Raw genomic sequence first — 19,913 nt, forward strand, 5'->3', positions numbered from 1 at the left:
AGGAATCCTCGCTAATTTACTACGATTTTAGATCATATCTAATTTAAAGTATCTGTCTTTTCTCTATAAGGGTTATATTTAATACAATTCAATACAACTGGTGTGACGGACAGTTGCATAGATCTTTCACATCCTTATGTGACAATGTTACAATGACACACACACACACACACACACACACACACATACATTTACACAGAGTGTATAAAAAGAGGAAGTAGAGTCTAAATCTATACCGAACCCCCTGGGAGTTTCATCCCCTAGATACGTGAGCGCCATTTGAAGCGCTGCATCCACACAGGCTCACATCCGCCTGGATACGTGAGCGCCATGTCGAATTCATGACGGTTGTCATGGCTCCCACATAGCAACTGGCTATACATGTACCGGCTGCTGCCTCCGGTCGACTCCTGATGGGGTTTAGGGAGGGGAGATGGGAGGGGGGAGGTAGAAGGGCAGTTGAGGGGCGGGAGGTCGAGGGAAACAGAGGCGAGAGAAGGCTGGGAAATTAGGGGGGAGGGGGGGGGGGGGGGGGGTGTGCATGTCAATTTGTGTTGTTTTTTTTGTGTGTGTGTGTGTGTGCATGTGTGTGGGAGTTAGAAAGGAAGAGAGAGTGAGGTCTAAAAATCAGAGACGGATGAAGAAAAGGGGATCAGCTGCTGTAAACCTTAGAGGACGAAGAGATGAGGCAAAGATGGAGGAGAGGAGAGTGAACTCACGGTTGACAGTTCTCTGAAAAGCCATGTGGGTCATGGAGAGGCAATAAAAGACAAGTGCATCACTCAATGTAATGCTGTGTTTTCTGCAGACAACTAGAATGATTTAATAAATAAAACACGGTTTAAATGCATTATACATGTTTGCTTTGCAATCATAATCTTCTTAGAAGACTTAAAACTGCATTTCGTTGAAGGAAACGTCTGCAAAAAATGGTTGAATCTTCAACATATATGTTTCAAGAGATCGTTCAACTGCTGATTCTATATTTAGATTAGTGCTGAATGTGGGGCTGAAAAGGTGGATATTTTGAAGCACAGTGCGCTGCATTTTAATATGGTGAATAAGAGAGGCATGTTCTGATAATTCCTCCTCCTCCTCGGTCGGTCGTGTGAGCGCGTACAGAGCGGTTCATGGGTAATTGATGTGCCGAGACTTATTTTGGGAGCTAAATCAAATGACGGGGCTTTACGCATCACCTGGCAAAAAACGCAGCACGTGCACAAAGGTACACACATCAACATGTTTTTCCAAGCAGCTGTCTATTTGGTGCGACAGACATGAATATACACACATACGTATATACGAAGACCAAGGAGGGGTACACGTGAAGTCGCTCTCACACAGGGACACGGGCACACATACATGAATATTTCAGTTTGCTTGAAAACGTGCAAACCATCCAGCTCCCATCCCCCCACCACCGACAGACCGACCAACCCTCAGCCGACGCCTGCATGGGTAGCAGCTCAGGAGTGGGCCATAAATGATGGAGAAAGAGCAGGATCGAGGGAGGAGAACGAGGAGCAGAGTGGGGATAGAGGGGTCTGACGGACTGGAAATTCATCAGGCAGGATGAGGGATGTGGGAGAGGACGTGGAGGAAAATATAGACATCAGGGTGGAGTGACGGCCCTGGCAGCTCTCTGAGAATAGTGGGGGAAATGATTTACATACTGTTACCTCACTCAGTAAGAAATACACCCTTTTGTCTTGTTGGTCGACCGAGCTGTTAAACAAGTCAAAACAGCTGATGCACCGAGGGTTTATTTTTGGAACAGTTTCAGGTGAGCGACCATGTGATGTACCATGATTTAGCTGCTCCCATTTGAATGAGCAGCCACAACATTCACCTCCTGTGGAAACAAGAGCAGACCAGTTCTACAGTCCTTTATTTTGGGTCTGCAAAGACATGCAAAGACTCTTTAAAGGATGATTACGTTTTTATTAACAGGGGTCTTATTTTCGTAGTTTTGGCCTTCTAACAGTTATGATCACATCGTATTGGAGCAAAGTGCTTAACATTGAAACGTTCAGGCCACATTTTTCACAGCAGGCGTTTTGACTTGTCATAGCAGGAAAAGCAGGTGAAACTAGTTATGTTAACAATTGCACAGTTCCATCAGGCATCCCAGTAAGCTGTGCCAGTTAGCCAGTATGCACATTACAAGGACCCCGGAACTTGCTCAACTAAATGGAATGCAGTCATGCATTGCATTTAATAACACCTGTGCTTTACCTTTCATGACATGCCAATGTGACAAATGTCTATTGGCCTGACATTTAATTTAAACATGAAAGTTTCCCATTGGGACACAGACATATTGAAATTACTGAATAAAGGGTTTTTAAAACACTTTAGGCATTTTCGGACCAGAGGTTCTAAGAACCATTTGTATTGTCTGTTGTAGGTACTCCCAGCAGGAGAGGAACCATGAGTGTATGGCGATTGGTCAAACACTTGATTCAATGCAGCACCGGCAACCACAACTTGTAAAATTCTGTTAATAGGTGTGACATAACATCAAAAATTGGAAGAAAACATGAACAAATGGACCGACAGTCTAGAAGTTAACTCGTTCATGAGCACACACAGACTGAGCATACAATGGCTAACCCAGTAACGTTAGCACAAAGGCTAACCCAGTAGCATAGAGCACACCCACTGAGCCGAAGAGGCACTCGTGACGGCTATTTCTCTTGTGTTTATAGATCGTGGCATGTAACAGAGTTGTTTATCTATTCTCATATTACCAAAAAAATCTAGCAGAGCTTGTAGCAAACGTAGTGAACTTGTCGCTTGCCAATCTCCAAGCTGGAGATGTGTGCGAGTGGCATCCGCCGGCTTACGTCACTTCAGCGGAATGCAAACAGGAAAAAAAGTCCTTGAAGGTATGTAGTTCTCGGGGGAGCTCCCCAGAACAGTTTGGTTGTAAAATGCCTTTTGACAAATTTACAAGAAACTCATGCATGACTTTGGTGACCACGCTCTTACCATTCAACAGGTAACTGGACCCATGGAGCAATTTCCTAAAATCCCTGGTGTCTTCCTTTAAAACACTCAAAGAGAGATGTTTTACTCGGAGAGGAGTGAGTGTGTGGGAGCTCATGACGCAAGCTGGTGAAAGCGTGTGACCGTATGGGCTAAATGATAAAAGCGAGCAGGCGATTAAATGACACGCACATTAGTGGAGTCAAATGCATGGAAGTGAGCTTGTGACAAGAATGGGACAACTCAGCTGAAATTCAGGTGCAGCACACTGTCCACAGGAAAATGCAAAAAAAATGTGCTCTGTTCATTTGGGAGGGAGGACTAACAAATACACGTCCACAGAGACACTCATCCGCTCTCTTGGGGGGGAAGGTCAGTGTGTTTTCCTGTGGGATGCTCAACAGGCAGAGGAGGAGGCCAAAGTTCGAGGGGAAGTCTGTAAAAGAGGAGTGTGACGCGCTCACACATCCGTACAGCCCTCTCATATCTCCCATCCGTCTCCACAATCTTCCATGCAGTAAACGTATAGCGACCTCCTCACACACACAGCTCACACACTTATGTGCCGGTGAACCCACACCTCATTCCCTGTAGCGTCGGTGTTAATCTCTCGCTCCATTTGTACTCGTCAGGAGATAATGACATCATTAGCAAGCATTAACATGTCTTTGTTATCATTCCCTCAGTGTCCCAGAGTCCCTGTTCTCGTGTGTGTGTGTGTGTGTGTGTGTGTGTGTGTGTGTGTGTGTGTGTGTGTGAGAGAGAGAAGAGAAAGAGCTGTGAATGGTGAGGAATGCGTGAATGTGGGTTTTTCAACAACTTGAGTCTATCACAGTGTGTCACAGAGGTGCTTGTGTGTCAGCCAACACTTCCATTGACACATCAGACAAGATGTTCCTCTGCAAAAAAGCACTTGCTAATTACGCTCATTATCCCGATGCTTGACACAAGCATTTGGTTGTTGTAGATAACATTGGAGCTACATTACTACTACATTACTACATGAATTCATCACTGCAAGGTAATGAAGCTGGGCGAGATTACACCTTTTAAAGAAGAAATAAAAGTTTATTTTGTTTGCATTTTTGCATTGGTGATTTTTGTTTTGCATACCCAATAACAAAAAAAGTCACATGGATTTGTAAGAAACTTTTACATTTTAAATGACTTCAGTTAAAACAATTGTAAAAGTAATAAAAACATTAAGGTATAAAGAGTTTCCCATTTACAGCCCTGGATTCACACGCAGCGAGGGGTCAGAACAGACGTTTCCGTCCATTTATGACAGCTTAGATATGGACATTTTCAATATTTATAGAACTGTTAAATTCAATTTAAATGTAAATTTGAATGCAGCCTCATCCTAGCGTTTCCATTTTTGTTATCACTGCACGGCATGATCATGTCTAGATATCTGTCAGGTCTAGCAAGCCCATCAACCCGCTCTCACCAATTGCCGTATGAATGACTCGCAGTTAGTAAATCATTTTGCGCAATAACAACTCTTATCTTGCTTTTTGCGTCCCATTTGTATGCCATGTAGGCTGAACTGACTGCAACATAAACGCATCAGTGGGAATGTGCTACACACTGAACAGGGGACGTAGTAAGGAATGCGAGAGACCGCTTATGGTGGCAGGAGGGGAGGTGGAGCGGTCAAACAAACACAGGACTTGCAACCAGGAGACCAGTGTACGAGATCACAGTTACAAATGTTGTATTTTCTTTTAAAAAGTTAAATAAGTGACTTTTGTTTTCCGTTAAATGCCAAACAAAAAGCCTAAAATGCATAATAATGACATTCAGAAATGGTGTGTAGTTACATAAGTATAAAGAACGCATAAAAAGATGTAATGTTAGTAAAGCCTATATGAAGGATGTGGATGTATGTGGCAGATTGCAACCCCACTCCTCCCAATCCAAGCTGTAGAATCTACGATGGACTTCAATAGCGCACTATGTCCCAATGAGGAATTTATTATGTTTAATGTATTTATTAAACTTGTAGTTTTGTGTATTGTTTTGCGTTTTTTTGTGTGCATGTCACTAATGACAGTGAATAATATTCCTTCAATTAACCTTCACCTTTTACTCTGTATCTGGAGTGCCTCAGAGATTCCACTCAAGGTGACCTGGAAGATACACTGTCCGTGCTGTTATCCAGCAGAAGGGCAACGTCCTCTCTGGATCATCCTGATTCCAAAAAAAGGCAATGAGGGTGAAATTCAGAATTATCATCCTGCTGGAAGCTATTTTCCCAGTTACTCCATATATATTTTCATTGAGTTATCGTGTCACGTTCCAGACATCCCCAGTGTCAGTCTCGCTGTCCTCTCCTGGATGTTTACAAATGATCATAAATTAGATCCATCTGGAAGCTCTGAGGATGGGAATTGGATGCCGGCTATGTGTTGTCTGTTCTTTATTATTCCCAGTGGACAGAAAGCCACCTATGTCAACAGCTGGTGTCCTGTACCTCAAACACACTCATATGCATGATTTGCATGCACCTGAATAGAAACAAGTCAATAAACACACAGATGGAAGGGTTAAAATGACTATACTTCAAATGCATTGCAAATGAAAAGCAGATGACAGTATCCTAGTGTCCAATATTTCACCTTAGCTTTGGATATTTAATTCTTATTGAAGAAAAAATATTATAATTCAGTGAATATGTCATAACATCATCACTTGCTGGAGGCAATGGCTTGTCCTGCTTCTCTTTAGATATTATAAGGTGTCCAATTACCTATTTGTATGCACATTTTCATCCATCCATGCACCATGGTACACGTAATTAGAAGGATTTCACCTTTCAGTTTGTAGACTTTATCTCTCCACAGAGCCACCCCATCGCAGCACTACTAGTCTGTTTTCTCCTAATATTGGCGCACCGGTGGAGCATCAGTACACAGAGATCCTGCAGAAACTAGGTCTTCTACTATGGCTGCATTTGTTCATCCCCTCTGTCTCCTTATTGCTCTTTCTCTCCATGACCCCTGAACGTTCCTCAAAAACCTCTGGCTGGGCGTTTTGGTGCCCATCCCAGGCCCACAGGGGTGTATGTGTCCAAGCTAAAGCCGCCTCGCTCCCTGCTTGACCTGGCTCTGCCTGCCTTCCTGGGCCTTAATCCTGATCAAGCATGTCTAGACCTCTCATTACCAGCACATAATCAGGGGGCAGGGGAAGGACGGGGCGACGGAGCCGCGGGGGAGCGTAGGGATGGATGGTGGGAGGAGAGGAGAGGACGCAGAGAAAGTGACCCTGACAGTGACCCGCACGTTCATTCCACTGTTTACATTCTCGGTAAACAGGCAGACCTTGCAGGGAGTCAATACACAGGATGGAAGACGGATGGAGAGGAAGATATGAGACAGGGGAGGGAGAGACCAGACGTAAACAAAGGATTAGACAGAGAAAGGGAATCCTCAACAATAGGTATCTTGAAAGTCTCAACATTTGAAAAAAAATGCTACTAGGAATGGGATTAATTTTCTGGAAGCAAATGCAAAACATCTTCTTTCATGATGCCCTTGAAAGCAATAGCTCAACATTTTTGGGAAATACCCTCATCCACTTTCCTGCCAAGAGTTTGAAAAGAAGATTGATATCACTCTCATACAATTTAATATGAAGCAGGAGCCTGTAGCTGGTTAGCTTAGCTTAGCATTGAGACTGTAAACACAGGGAAAACAGCTAGCTCTGTCCAAAGGTAACACAAATCAGCTACCAGCCCCTATACAACTCATTGATGTTACATCTTATTAATCGTTTGTTTAATCTATAAAGTGTAAAAACAAAACAAAACAAAAAAATGGCAAGTTGTAATTTTACGGGTAATTCTGTTTCTTAGCTGGAAGAAGTGACTTGCTGTTGTCTTGTTGTTGAACATAGAACTTGTTTTTATGAGATGTGGTTTAAAAAGATGTTTGGTAAACTAGTGAGCTTTAGAGGCTCTGGGAGGTTGATTTTAGTTTGTTGACAAAGGTTGGCTGTGTATTACACAGAGAGATTAAAACTGTGAATTGTAGTTAAGCTAGTAAACCTATTTCCTAGATGTCAAAAATAGTGTAATTTAATTGGTAATGCTGTATTGATCAGTATTGTTTGTTTAATAACACATACAAATAAAACACTGGAATTGATGGAGTTATCTAATGGAGTTATCTAACTTCCAATCACTGATCACTTGGAAAATATACATTTTTTATGACCAAATGTCAATAAAATTATAAATGGCCACATTACTAGAAAATTTCAAAAAGGAGGAAATACCATTGATGTGACTTGATGGATTTACCACCATGAGCTCAATCCCATTAACACACATATACTCAGTCTCTGCTAAGCCATGGCTCCCGTCAAGCAGCTGAGTGTGACATGCTGAGATTACCGAACATGAGTAAATGTGATGAGGGGCTAAACGCATGAACTTATGACATAACAGGCGTCACTGGACACACATAGGAACAACCACACAAAACCATCAAATAATATACCACCTGTTTTCAGCAAATAGGGCCTGTAGGACATGTGCAGTGTTCAATAAATGAAGCGTGATGAAACCCACGGGAAGAAGGAAGATAGATGTGTGTGTGTGTGTGTGTGTGTGTGTGTGTGCGCGCGTGTGTGTGTGTGCATCTTGAAGGTATTAGAGGTGTCGCGTATGCAGCACTGTGCCATGACACGTCTTTCAAGTGATCAAGTGCAATACTGTGATTTCATACAAAATTCACCCCATGGCAGGGTTTTCATCATGTCGCTGTAGCTGAACTCCTCCCATGCACACACACACACACACACACACACACACACACACACATTCTCATATATGATCAAAAGGAATGCCTTCAGTCTGCACCTGCATACAGTCCCACACTCAAACACACCCAATAAATACACACAGCGAGCTGCGTTAGTACGCCGGATGACTGGAAGCCTGTTTCACTGTCTCTGAAACAATCATGTGGGCCTGCATTTGGTCTCTCTCTCCTCTTCTTCTTCTTCTTCTGCTCTGTTTCCACCCCCTCACCCTCTCGTCCTCCGCCCTGCTTCTTGTCTTTTAATCTCCCAACCCCTCCTTTTATCACTCTGCTTTATTCCCACCCTGATAATTTGGATTCCTCTCTTTTCAACGCACATATATTCCTCATCTTGTTCCCCGCACCGCAGCTCCCTAATTACAGCTGCATTTATTTTATTCAAGTCTGCTGCCGATATACTTTTTGCAATCTCTTCAGTGCTTTTCTGCAAATTCCTGGCTTCATTTGCATACAGGGGGGTTTAACAGTGGTGCTCTAATTGGCTATCTGGTCTGTGTGCTAATTGCTTGTCTGTGAAAGTGTCCACACAAGGGTTGACCGACCCCCCATGGGAGGGGTTTATCGCCTTAGCTGTCAATCACTGCAGCCCACCCAGACTAGAGACAGAGCGCTATTGAGTCCCGTCCAAAATAATACATCGCTCTCTATCCACTTTGTATTGTGTGAAGGTGTCTCCTTGTCACAGAAAATGGACGCCTCCGGAAATCGTATGGCGATTTCTGCTCTGCTGGCGCAGCCTCGGGACCCACGGCGTGTTTCAGGTGCTGTGCAGTGGCCAGAGGTGGCACTGCACTCTGCTCACCGAGAATTTATTTGATTGGCTGAATTGAGAAATCCTATTACCATATTAACTGGATTAGCTGCGCCCGCAGTCTACGGCTGCGACCGTCAAAAAAACAAACTGATGCTCCGTGAAGATTATCCTTTATTCTCATTAATTATCAGAAATTGGGGGGCGGATGTGGTTAAGTGGGGAGAGTGGGTCGACCGGTTTGATCCCCGACTCTTACTGTCCGTATGTTAAAAGTTTCCTTGAGCTCAACACTAAACCCCAAGTTGCTCCCGGGCACTTCACAGCAGCCCACTCCTCCTGAAATGCTTAGGATGTGTTACATGCAGAGGTCAAATTTCATGTTTGTACCCGTAAGTCAACAGTTTACAGAAAAAATGGCCGCAGGTCCGGATAGAACGTCACTCTGGCTTGAAACCGCATGCAACTCCTCCTGCTGGCGTCATCAGAGTGTTAACCGTGTTATGTAAAAACTGCTTGTAATTCCAGGAATGTTTATAATTGCAATCGTCTCACAGCTGCATTGAGATGTGTGATAATGTGGCTGAATGAATGCTAAGAGGCATTCGGGCTGGTGTGCTGTTTACCTTGCAGTCAAAAAAAAGCAAGTCATTAACATTCTCCTCATTGTTGTGTGCCGCTTCTCAGACGCTGGGCTGCATCTCAATGGGCTTCTCATTCAGACAGTCAGGGAGTCAATTAGCTTATCTAGCTATTGGCAACATCTGCCTTGATGTTGTTGCTGCCGTCCCAATGCAGGGCCGGCAAAAGGGAGGGAACTCACAACACTTACATAGAGTCATGTAAAGGCACGGCGGCCACTGATAACGCCAGGGCCATCTTAAAAGAGACCTCACACACACACACACGCTGTAATACGTGCACACGCACACGCTCCCCTCCCTAGACGTTCCCCTGGGCTGTAATTGAGAGCAAGGAGGCCCCCAACAGATAAACAAGACCTATTGATTCAGTGTAATTTGACTCAGTGGGTGCCATAATGACATTATAGGATAGGACCCGTGTGTGTGTGTGTGTGTGTGTGTGTGTGTGTGTGTGTGCACATGCGCTCGCTATAGTGAATGATGACACATTATTCAGCCGTGCCAGGGGAATTTAGCTGATTGGAAAGTGATATGGAAGAGCGAAATGGAGAGACAGAAGGCGTAAGAGAGGGAGAGAGGGAGCAAAGTGCCAGCGTAGAGGGGGAGAGAGAGAGAGAGAGGCAGAGTATGTGTTATAGATGAGGAGGTAGCAGTGTGAAAGGAGAAGTAAATTGCACTGCTCTCATGTGTGTTTTTCCACGGGCACACAGCCATAAATACTGTCTGTTTAAAACTACCAGGCGATCAATGAGCCATCACAATAATGTTTTACTTGCTAATCAAAAGGAGGAAAGGCAAGAGAATGAAAGAGAGAGGGAGAGAGAGAGAGAGAGAGAGAGAGAGAGAGAGAGAGAGAGAGAGAGAGAGAGAGAGAGAGAGAGACTGTTCAATGGTGTGTGAGCAGATAAAGTCTCTTGCTGAATTCCAATCATTCCCCATTTCATTCCCGAGTTTGACTACAGATTTGGAAATGCTAATCGGCCATCTGTTGATCGCCGGCAGCGGATCAAGGCCCTTCCTTCACTTCTGGTGGATACGCTTCAAAAATAGTCACTCATTTGGAAAGCAAAAGCTATTGTTTTGTTTCGCTTTGACGCTTTATAACCGCTTGAACAAAGAATGCGGAGACGTTCTGGGGCAGATCTTAGCAGGGTCACACACACATATGCAGACGCAAGACACTGTGGTGTTACACTGATTCACGACCGATGCTGTTGGATTGAAACAGCCAACAGCAGATGTTTTGTGCTGATATTCAGAATCATTTATTGGGACAACTTTAATGCAACACAATTACAATTCATCAGGTTTTAATTATGGCAGAATGGAAGAACTTCTGCAGCAGTGGTAAGATAACGGCGCTCTAAAGTCCAGCTTAACAATAGTAATAAAACATAATATTTATGGATGCTTCGGTGCTATCCGATTAAAATATCGCACTTTGCTCACTTTGCTCATTACGACATTTCAAAAATCTGTGACATATATAAAAACTATACACTCCAAATCTGCTTTCTTTTGTCGTGTGGATAGCAGAAATGTATTTAAAGTATAGCTCAATGCTCACAGAGCAAAATGCTAACATCAGCATGCTAACATGCTCACAATGACAATGCTAACCTGCGCATGTTTACTATGTTCAGCATCTTAATTTAATGAGTTAGCATGCTGCTGCTAACAGCTGCAATCTGGAAATTAGCACTAAACTCACAGTTGAGGCTGATAGGAATGGTTTTAGTTTTGCTGGTATTTGATCATAAACCAAAGAGGAGAGAGGTGTAATCAAAAAAAGACTTCCTTTTAAAATGCAAGCCTGGAGTTGTAGTAGAGAGACGACGTGTACAACCGGTTTCACAAGTAGCCAGTTTATAAATTCATTTCAAACCAGTAAAAAGCGAAATCATTGTCAGACAATAACCGACGGGTTACCAGAAAGCATTTTGACCGATGCGTTCTGCGTCTTTTGCTCACCACACAGACTAATTGAACGTGATTGGTCAATACTAATCAAACTAAAAAACGGAAACTAGATCGCTTCCGATACCGAAATCTTGTTCCGTTGCCTATAGATTCTGAAAGCAGAATCTGTTTATAGAGATTACGTCCGGGGTCACCTCTCTTCCAATAGTTTATAACTCAATAAAATCTCTCATTCAGCATTTCTGATCTTTCTTTTCCTGAGGTTTACTTGTATTTTAAGACAACTTGACACCCACTACAGCAATTATTAGAAAGGGAAACGTTTGAGATTTATCTAAGGGGAATGATTACCTCGTGAGCACACACCAAAACTATAGCTCAGCGGAGGGAATTCATATCATCGTAACTGGTTTTATCCATAATCTTCACAAACATTTTCTTCTCAAGTATTTTTGGACCTGATAATGGCACAAGATGTCAAGACAGGGGATCACTTTCATTTTAACATTTCATCCTGAGAGGAACATGGATTTCTGTGCCAGATTTTATAGCAATCCATTCAATCGTTTTTGAGTCATTTCATTTAAAATCACAAGTGTCAAGCTCATGGTGGCTCTAGAAGAAGAGTCAGGGGATCACCAAAGTATTTAGGATTCACCTTCTGAGGACTAAATGAAAGTCATCCATCCAGTAGATGTTGAGATTTTTCAGTCTGGACCAACGTGGTGGACTGACAGATAGTCTAACATTGCCGTCCCTATAGAGCCACGGCGCCGGTGTAGCTAAATGGGTCAATAAAGTCGTGATGCACTGTATTGGTTTAATGTCAGACACACACACACACACACACAGATTCAGACTTCAGATCAGAGATGTGTATCCGCTCTAACCCCACAGTGGAGGGTAAGGAGACGCTCAGCTGTCATTTTGACTTCCTCTGGCTTTGCCCTCCTCCAGCTGACAGGCTGAGACCGGGCTAATTGGTGCCACGTATGATTCTGTCAACTTGGAGGACAGGTAACAAGAGACGGAGAAAGGCAAAGAGAGAGAGAGGACGAAAGATAGATATTCATAGTGGTTCTAGTGTTTATCTTCCACTGTGACCTCAAACAAATGTATTATTATTATTTAAGTGGTTTCCACCACAGAAAATCATCACAAAATAGTCTGCAAAATGTATCAAATTTGTTTCTGTTACTCAAAATCCCTGCAACCGTTTGGTGCCGATTTAGACTCTAAATGCTCAATTTGTTCAGTGAAATGAATGAATTTGTTTCCAGTTTCTCCCTTTACTCCTTTTGCAGCACTGTCTCTCCTCCCCCAACACACAGACACACACATTTCTTAGCAGTATGGCAAACAAATAAAAATATATATATATACACCATATCATATTTAAACACATGTCATAGATTTCATGAATGTGCACGAGCTAAACACACACAGGTCTGGCTGAACCCCAGTCTTAGGCATTACAATGTATAACACCAACAATTCACACGAGAAGCCATTTGCACAGAATTAGGTCAACACTTCTCCACACAACACCCCTCCTTCTCTCTTTCTCTGTCTTTGCTGATTACCAACTCATTCCTCTTGTCTAGCTTCCTGGCTGTCAATTCTCTTTACTGTATATTTATATAATCATTAGCGTGTGTCGCAAAATGCCCGCTACTGTGCACATATTGTGCCTACGGTAGAGATATTCTTGATGTCTTTTAGGCGCCATTTCAAAGGTGCACAATCTGCGTTGAGCTTTGAAAGCATTTCCAGTAAAGAAATGATCCACCAGGAATAATTTTGTGATTTGCCCAATATGTGATGTGTGTTTCTTTGATATGGAATTATTCAAAAGCCCGGTCTGTGATTGCTGATGGCGAAGCCGCAGATGTTGTGATCTGAGCAGATGAATTATTCCATGTGGTACGTCTGGTTTAACAGTCGGTGTACAGTCTTTAATGTAACGGGAGTGCAAGAGGCAGGCTGAGCCGTGCAGCCATCTTGCTATCCGCGGATCGCTCTCTCTTTTCAGTCTCATCCTTGGGCATGCAGCCTCCCTCCCCCCACCGCTCCATGTGCCAGCCTAGAGGGTGTGCTGGGAGGGCAAAGTCTATATGTGTGTGTGTGTGTGTTGATGTCAAGGGCAGCGTTGCTACTGTAGCTTTTCGGGCTGCCAGCATGTCATTGCCGTTGCCCTTTTCTTGCAGGTCTACATTTTTCCCGGCTTCCTCCATCACCCATGCTTGACCTCATTACCTCACCATCACACAGACCACATGATAGACAAATTCACCTAGTTCTGAGAATGATACAGATTCTCCAAATTCTTTGGGAAACGATGTGACCTGCCGGCGGTCTCTACAGCCCCGTGTTGGTAGAGACCGGGGATGTGGTTTCATGTCTTGGGTTTACATAGTAAACCTTTATTCCCCCTAACCAGCTGACTGCCCCGTCTTACATAAGCAGCACTGTAGGCTAAAGCCCCATATGAGAACCTCTCTCACCTTCCTCTTCTGCTTTTTCACACCAAATGAAATGTTTTATGCCGCTAACAACAAATACCCTGCATTCAAGTCCTCAATTCTCTGGCTGGCCTATTTTATTTGTATTTTTTTTTAGAGTTGCCTAGTTTTGGAGATATCAGCCGTAGAGATGTCTGCCTTCTCTCGAAATATGATGGCACTATATTGCACTCAACTTGTGGTGCTCAAAGCGTTAAAAGATAAATATTAAAAACTCAATAGCGATGTCTCTTTCCAGAAATCATGACCTGGTTACTCAAGATAATCCACAGACTGTGATGAGAGAAGTTTTATGTAGGAACAAAGGTTGAAAGAACATCTCAAAGTAACTCACATCAAAGCAATCTATGCTGATAAATAGCACAACAGGTGAGAGGACAAATATGCATTTTTGGTTTTGGGGTGCACTGTCCCTTTAAAGAGGCAGCAAGCCAACCCTGAGAGAGCGCACATCCACAGACCTGTCACTAACTCTCAGTCTTATCACATCCTAGTACTGCATGTGTGTGTGTGATTCCTCTCCCCGGGGATATGTGTCATGTTTTTTTTGGTGTGTGTGTGTTGTGAGCTGCATCGATCACTCGCGGCACTGATGTCCTTGGAAGGCGTTAATTAGATCTATATCTCTTTAACATACAATGTCTCAGATTTACTTAATTAGTTAATTATACAGACGGTCAACGGTAATGATGAACTCACAAGTGTAAATGGACGGTTGTGTGGTTCCTTTATAGTAATAATAACAATAAATGCAGATATTATAGGGGTTGGCATACAATTTGAATGTACCCAGATGGTCTAAATGTTATTTCAGAGGTTTTTTAACCTAATAAGGAAATGTATTACATAGAAAACAGTGCATTTAAAAATAATCTTTGGACAGAACAGGGCTGTTTTTGGTCGTTATGCTAAGCTAAGCTAACCTCTGTAGCTACAGACATTAGAGTCGTATCAATCCGCTCATCTTACTCTTGCAAATAGGCATTGTATTTCCCCAAATGTCACAATATTCCTTTAAGGAGGCAAGCACAACATTTTGGTTCTAACATCCTTAAAGATGTTGCTTTTGCCATTATAAAGTGAGCCTCATCTGCTTGAACACAGCAACCAAAGCAACTAGTTGCTTCTGATTCTATCTATCGGGGAGGGAGTACTCAACTCCAAAAGTAAATCAAAGGATGAAAGCAAGCACACTCTGCGCTGTTGTACTTAAAAAGAAGAGCCAACACCCGGAGCCTGAGCCTGCCCAACACCTGAAACACAGGAACAGTGAGTCTGAGAGGTAGAGGATGATGATGAAGAAGAAAGAGAGATGATAGAATTAAACACTGGCCTCTATGGCGGGTCTGCATCTAACCCTAACTAGAGCTTTTTGGTGAAACAGCGACATGCTTTTTGCGTTCTCACACTTAGTTCCAGGTCTGGTCTACATTTTGGCCCGGGGCTATAGGTTAAAGGTTTTCTTTTCAAATATCACATGATGATCATCCTCAGAAGACCGGACATGTTGCACACTTCAACTGAAGTCACCCTCGCCCACACTGTCAAGACAAAAGGCTTTACTCTGAAACTCATTCGGCATTCTCTTCCAAAACAATACATTTGACAGATTCAGTCTGATGTATGTTCACCACTTCCTCCATTTCATGACCTTTAATAACAGACAGCCAGAGCTATTAGCAGAAGTTTGCCAGTGTGTGGTTTCAGTGCTTAATTCAGCGGCATAGTGTAAAAAGAGGAAATGCACATGATGCACATGTAACCGTGGCAGAAAATCTTTGTCCCTGCTTTGATGCAAAGGAGTAGTAAATTCAGTCAAAAGGGGATTAATCATTTGCATGTGGATGTGCAGGTGTCACTCTGAGTATGTGTTTCACCGGGACAGGCGAAGCCACTGGCAATGCAATTGAAACATTAGTGGGTCAGTGTGCCATCAGCCCATTCATCAGCACTTCTCCCTCTCTTCTTTCTGCCTCCATCTCTCCTCTGACTCACCACCCATCCGTCCCCCGGTGCATAGACTCTCACTCCCTCTCCTGCTCACTTAAATTCACCAAGTGTCCACAGAACATTTTTGAGTTCTGAATGAACTCCTTCGGACTGACGATGCTAAATCAGGTGTGTAAAGGAGGTCAGCTAACAAGGTGGACAACGGATTGCCAGCGAGGATTTGACAGATGGAAACGTGCAGGTGGTGGCAAAGCTCAGCATTTGAGAGTTTTGAAAGTCAGATAAAAGGGGTCTGACTTCCTAGAGAGCGACAGCATGCTGACACTGTTTCAGCATCCAGAATTCAACATTTCCTAATATGTGCTGCAATCTGGATGATTTTGACTTCCCTTAAAAATAATGAAGTTCAACTTGCAGAGTGGGTGAACGTGTGCCGGAAACCTGTTATGTAATTCAGCCAGATGAAGTTAAAGTAGGTCATAAATAGGAAAGTCGTAGGTTGAAATGAATATGGTGTTGGCCATCGATATCGTGCTATTAAAGAGGAAGTTCACCCATTTTACACATCAAAGTGTTTTTACAGGTTTTGGGGAGTGATACTGCATATGTGAAGCTCAAGTGATGTCACTTGAGCTGCCGTTTTTTGGGTCTGAAGACTACAAGTTTGAAAGTTTCTTACCACACTTCCGTAGTCCGCTCCTCATCTCTGCTTGAGGCCTGCAGCTAGAAGCTACATTAGCTACACACCGAGCCTTCGACTGAACTGGCGATGGCCAAGTTGCATTGTGGGTAACATGGGCACCAGGTTTTGATATGAAGAATGCGTGGAATAAAAAAGATTATATCTCAGCTTGTGCTGCATCAACTTTGATTATTAGATTATTAGATTAGTACTCTTTCAGTCAGTTTCATAACAGACGAAGTTATATTCATATTCAGTCTAGTGTGTGAGAGATGGCTACAAGAAGTATTTATTTTTTATGAAGTCTGGGGAGTCACAAGAGACAAAAGATCAGTTCATACTTTCTGTGTACACGTGGGTCCGTGTAGATCCTATGTGAGCGTCATGGCGTTTTGTTTCAGTTTTGTTCCACATTCCAGTCCAGTTGGTGGATAATGTATCTCTAGCTGGTTTGCCAAGAAGAGGAAGAAGAAGAAGACAACAAAGTGGATACTTCAGCAGTTCACCACATTTATAGAATTTGTCTTTAAAAGAATACAAAGACAGCCAAAAAGCGTTGAACTCCTAGCAAACAACGGCATGGTGCATTACAGCTACCAACTGGAATGGAGTGTGGATCGGGAAATGGACGTGCGTCAGAACAACGCGGACCCTCGGTTGTACTATGAATGGAGTCGCGTGCACGTCCACACAACTAAGTCAGCAGCTGTCATTGGAATGTAGAAAGTAAATCAAAACAATAGAGAGACCTGTCTCCAAAAACACAGGTTCTCACATTTCCCATAATGCAACTAGATAGCATCTTTCGATATTATGATGTCATCATCCGGGTCTTCAATTTCGGAAAGCTCCGTCCAGAGCCGCAAAACAACATCCCACAACTGTTTTCCTGACTTAGTAGTATTCATTGGGGTGATGATGATGATCATGTGTGAAATGGTTGGACCGCCCCTTAATAATATAGAATAAATTCAGCTGAGCTTCCATATTGAATACTCAGCTGTTCTTCTACATTCTTTAAGCGCAGTGTTTTGTTTTTACTCTTCTTTCATTCTCCCTTTCCTCGAAGTTGCACGCCCTCCATGCATTCATGAGATGAACATAAGAAGACAAACCGACCCCGAGACTCTCATATGTTTGGTCCAAATAGCATGCAAAGCCCTGCTTTTCTCTCTTCCCCTGGTCTTCCCAATTCCCCATACTTTCCTCTGACATTCTCTGTCTCTCCCACTCAGGACGGGATGGAGGAAAGCGAAGGAAAGAGGAGGAGGCAGAAGAGGGAAAGGGAGGGGGTGGATGTGTTGTTCAGTTCTGCTCAATGCGCTCACATGTATGAAAGAAGAAGCATTTATTTTAGGACTCTCGCGTGGGTGTACACAGATTTGAAACACACACATACACACACTGGAAGTGAGAGCTCACAAGCCCAGAGATAGGCCTGACCTACCTTTATATCAATCATGTTTTGAGAGCTGCTGGAAGGATGCTTTTCCACAAAGCCGTATCCTCCAAATGCACTCTACACATTACCCAACATAGACACACACACACACACACACACACACACACACACACACACAGACACACAGAAGGGAAATCAGGGCAAAACAAGAACAAGAAGTAGGTGAAACACGAGAGACGAGAGGATGAGAGGGGAAACTTAAAAGCGGGCGGTTCACCTCTCAGCAACACATCACACAATGAGTGTCCAGGCTGTTGTGTCATATTGTGTCAGCATTGCCACAACGTTATTATCCCGTAGAAACTGTTGTCATGGTAATAAGGTCACTGGCACGCTCATATGTCAAAAGAGATTTATACTGGGCTTACACCATTTCCAGTGCTGCATGTGCCAGGCGTGTGTGTGTGTGTGTGTGTGTGTGTGTGTGTGTGTGTGTGTGTGTGTGTGTGTACAGTATGTACAAAGACAGACTGGAAGGCTGAGTCGAGTCATTTCTTCGTTGGTGAGTAACAGCAAGTCTGAAATTCCACATTTATGACAAAGTATGTTTTATTTCCTGAAAATGTAGGCCGCTTTCAAAATCAGGTCTTATGTAACACTCCGTAAAAAATCCAGGGACATTTTCACGTTGCTTTACTACATTAGGGGGGGAAATCAAGACCAATGCCTTCTCTCTACTACAGTATTTACACTGTAAACCTTCTGTCGGGAAATCCCCACAGCGATTCCCCCTCTCTGACCATAACTCAATGAGAGAAGCAGTGGGCTGAAAGTGAAAGTAAAATGTCGTGAACATGCTTGGCAGGGTGATCCGTGGGTCTAAATGGGTCAACAGTAGTATTTGAGTTGTGAATGGAAAGTCCCAAACACTCTGAATCTGTTTATTGGACTTTTTACTACAATTTCTCTCTCAGTTCCAGTTCCATGAGGACAATAAACCACCATAACTGTAACGTCACGCTGCTTCTTTGTCGCTCAAGACAACATGCTAATGTGACCTACTTAGCTGACATTTAACAAGACTGGTGTACTACAACACTCCACCTCCCCATTTCCTTGCACCATTGTTGTGTGGGCCCCTAACTCTGACCCCCTGTGACCCCAGGCCATTCTGGCTCAAAAGCTAAAGTCATGATTATTTTTTTTTCCCTGCTCTGTGTTTGTCCAGCATGGACATCTGTCAGCTCAAACGTTGAGCCATATGCTATCTATTGTCCCTCTACGAGGTCTGGGAATTGGTGCTTATATACGATTGAGCGAGCACTTGAGAGATATTGACCGCAGCTAGGCTGGCTTTGATTAAAATTGCTGATTATAATCCAGTGCAGGGACTCTAGGCTTTTCCAAAAAATTAATTGACTTAATCATCCAAATATTAAATTCCTTGTTTGTTTGACATCGTCCAAAAATAAGCATATATTAACCTTCGGCACACTCTGTGATGAGCTCAGTTTGTGCTGATTTAATACCCATAATCCTTTGTCCCTTCTGCCTCTCTATCGCTTTCCTTCACTGTCTTTAGCCAGCCAGTGCTACCTTGTGATGCTCATCCATATGTGATGAAGTGCAGAACAATGGCGCCTTTGGGAGACAGAGCTCACACACAGCCCAACATCCAGGAATGCATGGCTTCATTGAAGGAAAGAGAGCGAGGGGGGGGGGGGGGGGGGGTTTGGGATCATACATAAGTTAAAAGAAGTAGGCGACATGAAAAATAATTACGACTGCCAGGGGATAAACGCCACGGGGCAGGTAACAGTGACCCGGGGAAGAAGTCGGCGCTCTGTGTGATGAGGCCCAGGCTCCAACCATGCCATCAAAGGGGGGGGATGGAAGACCGGGTCAAAGGGCAGGGACAACTCGGACGATTCCTTGAGGCTGAATTAACGTGGTGTGACAAGGTGACAGGAAGCAAAAAAGAAAAAGTGAAAGGGCATGATTGGCTCAATTAGACTTCAAGTGATCTCTATATAATCCTTTTCCTGCCGACAAATCTGATATCTGCTCCTTCAAGCTTTAATGGAGTTAGTGTTGAGGCTTTAGTTTTGCAAACCATTAACGATGAACATTCATCTGACCCTTTTGCGGAATACTATTTGTCCTTTATTTAAGCCTGGACCATCACTTATAAATCATTCTATGTTGTTTCAGAGTCCTGTTAGACTAAA

This window comes from Anarhichas minor, unplaced genomic scaffold, assembly GCF_050575085.1.
Source record: "Anarhichas minor isolate MPS153535 unplaced genomic scaffold, ASM5057508v1 ptg000051l, whole genome shotgun sequence".
NCBI classification, from domain to species: Eukaryota; Metazoa; Chordata; class Actinopteri; order Perciformes; family Anarhichadidae; genus Anarhichas; species Anarhichas minor.